The following is a 7,900-nucleotide window of genomic DNA, read 5'->3' as shown; positions in this document are numbered from 1 at the left end:
GTTGGTGAATCATCCACCTTGCACATGGCAGGCACACATGCACATCAATCTAGACTTTCTGAATCATGCCCGAGAGTTGTTCTTACCAGACAAGCTGAATCATTTGATTATTGACCATTGCCCTTTTACCCATCCATTTGATTGCCCCCCACCAGAGTAGTCATTATTATCAAATAGATGTGATTTGGGTGGATGCATAATCTAGAATGGGCCCCACGATTTTGATGATCTGGGTTGACATGCATGTATGCCGCATGTTCAGTTCATGACCCATCACCGTCTAGAAATTGGTGGAAAATGTTAAATTAATCATGTGTGTGTGTGTGTGTGTGTGTGTGGAGAGAGAGAGAGAGAGAGAGAGAGAGACTCACAACTAGTTGGACCGTGCATTTTGGTCCAACTAGCTGGGCATTTAATGAGAAAAATTCTCTAATGCTAATTAATGTTGAGAGGGGCGTTTGCTTCACGTTAGCCTTTTAAGAGGTCTTTTGAAAATGATCTTTGACTTGGGTGGGCCCCACTGGTGTTAATGTAAAATCCACCTTGACCATCATCGTGTGTCACCCCATGTTAGATCTAAGAACCGAAATCAACTCCATCCATGATTCAAGTGGACTGCACAATTGAAATTAGTGTTCAAAACAAGCTCACCTTTTAAAATAATTCCTTTCATGAGGCACACTTTAATCAAGTATGGGCCTGATTTTTTAGTTCTATGCCTAGCTTTTGACGTGGCATCTAATGGTTGGAATGGATTTCACTTACTCTTGATTCTGGGTACTGTAAAAATCAAAGGTAGATGTCTCTCCCTCAACTTTTCTACTAGTGTGTCCTACCTAAATAAAAAAAACTGGCCTGATATTTTGTCTCTAGATGTAGAATCAGATCACACATCTGATGGTCTCAGTGGATTTCACATGCACATCAAGACATCATGGTGGGCCTAATAAAAATAAGGTTAGACATTCATCTTCCACTGTTAAGCTTCTTCCCGGCTTCCTTACAAGAAAAAAAAGTCATGTCAGGAAAAATATAAAGAGTGGATTAAGTGCAGTCCATTGCTTATACAACACAGTTTGTCCCTGACCATGCCGCCCACCTTCATGTATGTATTGTATATCCACGCGGTCCATTGGTTTTTTCAGCTCAGTTTAGAACATTGATCCAAAAACGAAGCAATTATAAATCTCGAGTGATCCACACCAAATGGAAAATAGTGAAAATTGAACTTTTACCATTAAAATTTCCTAGTTCGTAGGGCCCACTGTAATTTTTTTACTTGCCACCCAACTTATTGATAAGGTTACAAAGACCTTGACGAAGGAAAATAAAAATAAAAATAAATTTCAGCTTAATCCAAAACTTCTTGCCCACAAAAAGTTTTTAATGGCCAATCACCACTATTTCTGTGGTGTGGTGACAACCAGTCCTCGTCCACCTGAAATATGTATCTATTTCGTTTTTGGAATCCTGTTCTATCATGAGCTAAAAATATAGATGTAGAGAATGGATATACAATAAGTTTATCATGGTTGGCCCAGGATCAGGGATGCACAGTACTGCCACGAGTACAGGCTGCACTCAATGTACTGCCACTTTTTTGGGAACAGGCACCTTTTCTCTCCGGGAATACCAAGAAGTTTAATGGCAGGAGAGAAAGCTTACCTCGATTTTTATATGGCCCACCGTATCATGTTCGGATCCACTCTGACCATTAGATGTGTAATCTCATTGTAGGTGTAGAGAAAAAATATAAGGTAGATTTGTAATTAAGGTGAGCTACACCAATGGAATATTGGAATATTTGAGGGAGAGACATCCACCTTTGATTTTTACAGGACCCCAATCATGAGCTCGTGAAATCTACTCCAACCATTAGATGCGAAAGTAAAGGCTAGGTGCGGGAGTTAAAAATCATATCCATACATGATTCAAGTGGGCCTCATTAAACAATCATTTTGGAGGGTGATCTTTTTTAGCATACTATTTCCAATTGTGTGTTCCATCTGAACTACTAATGGGTTTTATATATTTTCAGTTCATAAGTCTAACATGATGTGACAAACGTGATGGTCGGAGTAGATTTTACATTAACAGCACAGAAGGTCCCACTCAAGCCCATGATCATTTTGAAAGCTAACTTCAAACAAAGTCCAATTTCTCTTTCAACATTAACTGGCATTAAGTAGAACGAGTTGGACGATCCAATTAGTTGTGTGTGAGCATTTCACACACACACACACACACACACACACACACACACACACACACACACACACATATATATATCCGAATGCTCAGTTGCGCATCAGTTCGCATGGAACTCATGCGAACTTTTTGAGAACTCATCATACGTTATGAAGTCTAAAATCTGAACAGTTCATGTGATGCAGCACCCCATGAAACCCCCAAGCCCAACTTTTACTTTGATCCAAAACTTTAGTGAGCCATGAAAAAAGAAAACAATTTTCTCCCTTGTTTTGCATCTCTTTTTGCTAGTGTCCACCAGAGTGTTAGATCAGGGTGAAAATTCGTCACTAAGGGTTTCATGGGATGCCGCATCCCATGGACAATTCAGATTAGATGCCCATGACACGTGTGCAAAGGTGTGCAGGTAAGCATGCCTCTCTCTCTCTCTCTCTCTCTCTCTCTCTCTCTCTATATATATATATATATAGAGAGAGAGAGAGAGAGAGAGAGAGAGAGAGAGAGAGAGAGAGAAAGAGAGAGAGAGAGAGAGGTACTATGCGCTCGATGTATGTTACCTTCCTATGAGGTCGAGGGCTGGCAACACATTATTAGTTGGATGATAAAAATTTTAAATAAAAGGTGAGATTTTATAGGAAAATTGGATAAACAACATGGTGAAACCGGTTATTAAAATACCCCTCTACCTTTATCTCTTTCATGCATATTTTTTGTAAAAAGCCTTGCATTAGAAACCTAGGTGGGGCCTACCGTGGTTTTTTTTTTTTGAGAAATCCACCTAATCCATCCATTTTTCCATATCATTTTAGGACAAGAGACCAAAAATGAGCTGGATCTAAGACTCAAATGGGCTGAAAATGTGAGGATTGAACATCCACATATGAAATATTCGTGGAGCCACAGAAGTTTTAAATTAGGATAACATTTGTGAGTGTGTGGGGGTGTGTAAAAAATAAAAATTTTAAAAAAGAAAAAGAAAAAAATCAGTTTTTTTTTTTTAAAAAAAAGAAGAAAAAAAAAGAAAGAAGAAGAAGTTTTAAATTAGGATAACATTTTTGTTTTTAGATCATCTCAGTAGGAATATTAATATTAATGGTATAAATGCAATTGAAATATCACTTTCGACCCAGAAAGGTTTCAATGGTAAGAATTTCTCTACCCACCTTTCCTTTAGTGCAGCCCACTTGAGTCTTGGATCCAGCTCATTTTTTGCCCTATATCTTAAAATGATCTTAAAAAACTGATGGATGAGGTGGATTTCTCACAAACACTACAGTTAGCTCTTACCAAACACAATACAACGCTAACCACCTCGAGAATTCCTCAGTGATGGAAGTTCAATTCACACGGTTTCTATTCACTTTGGTGCGGATTAGATACTCGCTACTGACATCACCAAGTTCGGTGGGCCCCACCATGATGTATGTTTTGTATCCACACCTTCCATCCATTTGGAGAGATTATTTTAAGGCAACATGCAAAGAATGAGTTAAATCCAAATCTCCAGTGGACCAGTACAGAAAACAGTGGGGACAGTGACGCCCACCGTTAAAAACTTCTAAAGGTCACGAAAGTTTAAGATCAAGCTGATATTAGTGTTTTCTCTTATTTCATGTCTTTTTAAACTTTTGAACAGGTTGGATTTCAAATAAACATTATAGTGGGCCTTGGGATAGTTTCAATGGTGGGAATCACTCTCCCCAGTCACAAAAGTTTGGGGTCAATATGAAATTTGTTATTCCTCTTTATCTATGTATTTGTGACCTTTTTAACAGATTGGATGGAAAATAAATATTTTGGTGGGCCCTACGAATTTTTTAACGGTGAAAATCATTATCCTCACAGGTATTTTTGGTGTGGTCCATTTGAGACTTGGATATGATTCATTTATTGTCTAATGCTTTAAAATGATCTTGAAAAATGGATGAATGGTGTGGATATAATAAATACATCATTGTGGGGCCCATGTACCTTTAATTTCCTTTGAACTGTTCCTACAGCTCGGAGCTGGAGGGGCGCGGATTGGATACTGACAAGGTCAGTAGCCAAATTGCTACTGAAGTGACATCACCAAGTTATGTGGCCCCACCATGATGCATGTGTTGTATCCATACCATCCAACCATTTGTAGAGATCGTTTTATGGCATTACAAAGAGAATGAGATAGATCTAAATTTCAAATGGACCCACTACAGAAAATTGTGGGAGCCATCACACCCATCGTTGAAACATTTATAGGGCCCACAGTGATGTATTTTTGAGATCCATCCTATTCATAAGTTAACATAGAGATAGATGAAGTGAAAACAAAAATATCAGCTTCATCGGAAACTATTGTGGCCCACAAGAAGTTTTGAACGGTGGATGTCACTGTTGCCACTATTTTCTATGATGGGGTCCAGTTGAACTTTAGATCTATCTCACTCTCTTTGTAATGTCATAAAACGATCTCTAAAAATGGTTGGATAGTATGGATACAACACATGCATCACGGTGGGGTACACAGAGCTTGGCAACGTCACTTCAATAGCGATTTGGCTACTAACCTTGTCAATATCTAATCCGTGCCTAGCAGGAGGGGCGTTAGCGCTCGTCTTTGCAGGACACGTATCTACACCAGCCAATCTGCTTCCCTCCAACGCTAGCTGGATGCGAATTAGCTACGGGCATTCTACATACTATGTCACCAAGTTATGTGGGACCCACCATGATGTATGTGTTATATTCATGTATGGGACCCACCATGACGTATATTCACTTGGACATATCAATTTAAGGTATGAGACAAAGAATGAGTCAGATCCAAAGCTCGAATGGACCCACCAAAGAAAACAGTAGATAGAGTGACGCCCACCATTAAAAGTTTCTAAGGGCCAAAAAAGTTTTCGATCAAGCTGAAATTTGTGTTTTCCCTTCTTTCATGTATGTCTTAACTTATGAATAGGTTAGATCTCATATAAACATCATAGTGGACCGTACAAAGGTTTCAACGGTGGGTGCAAGGGTTTAGTAGAAAACACACGAGAAAGAGAGAGAGAGAGGGGTATTTTAATAATAACTTGATTCTCTAATAACTATCCTGTAAAAAAAAATTTATTTAACATTGACGAGTAACATGCCACCTGCCCTTGACCTGAAGGTAATATATGGTGGAGCGCATAATACTTTTTCCTATATTTATATATATATAAGTCATGCTCACCTGTGCACCTATACACATGCTCACCTTTGTACACGTGTCATGGGCAACTAATCCAAACGGTCCATGTGATGCAGAATCCTATGAAAACCTAAGGTACAAATTTTCACCATGATCTAAAATTTTATTGGGCCATAGCAAAGAGAAATGAAAATCAAGGGGGGAAATTATTTTCATTTTTCATGGCCCACCAAAGTTTTGGATCAAAGTAAAAATTGAGCATAGGGGGTTTTATGAGGTGCAGCTTCAGGTGAACGATTCAGATTTTGGAGTCACACCACGTATGATGAGTTCTCAAAAAAGTTTGCAAGCGTGTGAACTGGTGCGCAGCTGAGCATTCAATCAAGCCGGTCTATTCGAAAAAACATTATTGGATTGGTCACAATCGGTGCATCTCGGGAGAGCCCTGCTCACACCCAAACAGCATCGGTCGGCCTTATCATTATCTACGTGACTGTGTTACTTTCTTGCCTATTTGTTTTTTGGATTAAGGGCAGAATCATGCTTGCGAACAGATTGATACTGACGGATGCCAATCCAAGCCATTCATGGACAAAAGTTAACCAGCCAATGAAACTACTGGTTCAGATAGCATTGTTGCTGTAACATGTAAATGTTGGTTGGGAGTTGAAAGTGTGAGGCACACCAAAGTCGGGTTTATGACTTAATCCGACTTTTGTTGAATCCCTGCAAACGGAGCATTTGCATGCCTATAAAGCTTGGCAAAATGGGTTGGTTGAGCCGTGGACTTCAGCGTGCGTTTGCCAACAATTTACTGAATTCTAGCAACTTGCAGCTGGTCCAGCATACCTATGGCTATAGCTGGGCATCAGGTGGAGTCGGACCGAGTTAGGGCTGACCCGATCCGGTTTTGAAATATGCCTGGCCCTGACCCGAACTTGACCTGCCTCAGTACCGAGTCCAGAATGCTTGACCCGAGTCCGAACCAGTCAAAAGTAGTGAGTCAAGTCATGTTGGCACCGGATCAAGATATGAGAGAGAGAGAGAGAGGAGGGTGGTGGGTGGTTGCCGGAGTTGGAAGAGGAGGATGAGGGAGGGAGAGATATTTTGGGTTCAAATTGAGGTCGGGTGTAGCAAATAGGATTAGAGATACTTAGAAACTAAGGTTTATACACACACACACACATGTAAATTTAAGTCGAGTCAAGTTTGATTGGATCGAGTATCAGGTCAAGTTCTGGGTAACTCAGACTCGACTCAGTTTGAGTTTGGATTGGACGGAGCTTACTAGGTTCGTACCAACTCACCCATTCAGCTCGGATGGAGTCGGTTCTGAACGAGTTGAGTCAAGCGAGTTGAGTCATCCGGTGCCCACCTCTACCTATGGCGGGCATGCATATGCGTCCAAACTGTCCAGTTCAGTGGCCCATTTTGGATGGAGCACGGGAGGAGCTAGGTTTGTACCAATTGGACAATAGTCACTGCTCAATTAGTGCCCATCAGATGGACGTTTAGTATTTTGGTGGGCCCTGATCAATTTCTTGTTAGTGTTCTCGTCGATTTTGCGGGTTTCTTACACTAAAACCGAAAGGGAATTCCAAAGGGCTGCCAGGGGAGAAGCCTACCCAACGGCAACGGCCCCACTACCGTGTAGGTGTTCGAGGGAAGGACCGCACTGTTGTGTATAGGCCCCATCATACTGTAGATTTTGAACCTCTGCATTTTCATAAGGTTAAGGTCCCCATGGTAGGCAATGCCATATTTCTTAAATCTTAAAAACCTTTAGATCGCCCATCGCTAGTAATAATAGCCAAACGTGCGGCTAAGATCATCAGTACATACCATCTAGTGGGCCCCATATGGCGACACCTCATCCATGGTTCTTTTTGAACCTAACACCATTGATGGAGCAACAAGCGAGTACCTATCAAAGAAATTAAAAAAATTCAAATCACACGTAAGAGATCACGTGGGAATGCTGCTTTTTCACGTATAAGATGGGAAAAACATTAATCAAATAGATAAGTGATCCACCAAAGAATTATTTATGAGGTAGGAAGAATATCTGTGCCACATCAGCATATAGACTCTTTACCCATAAATCAGTTTTGGCTTGAAAGGGATTGACAGGTTCCGTACGTGTCTAATCACTACTTATATCGTAAGGACTAAAAAATATCTGTTAAAGTGGGAAAATATCACAAGATTCTTACCAAGGAATAAGTTAAAAATGACGGTAGACATGTGAAATGCGTGGACGACTGATGACGGATGGGCTTTTAAATATCTTGTATCTAATGGAGATTTTCTTGTTTCTTTTTTAAAAGAGCGGGATGTCAATTCATCAGGAATTCTAAAGTGTGCTCGAGCGTGTGCTTTTGACTCACACGCGTATGAGAGATCTGAGCTGCCATCAGGCGATTTCCTAGGTGCAGATCTAAAAAAACAGGATGATGTGATCGTTGGTGTGCCAGGCACGTGGAACGCTGGAGATTGCCCACCTGATATCGTACTCACCTGATGTTTTACAGC

Source organism: Magnolia sinica, chromosome 6 (assembly GCF_029962835.1).
Source record: "Magnolia sinica isolate HGM2019 chromosome 6, MsV1, whole genome shotgun sequence".
Classification (NCBI taxonomy): domain Eukaryota; kingdom Viridiplantae; phylum Streptophyta; class Magnoliopsida; order Magnoliales; family Magnoliaceae; genus Magnolia; species Magnolia sinica.
This window is presented reverse-complemented; position numbering follows the sequence as displayed.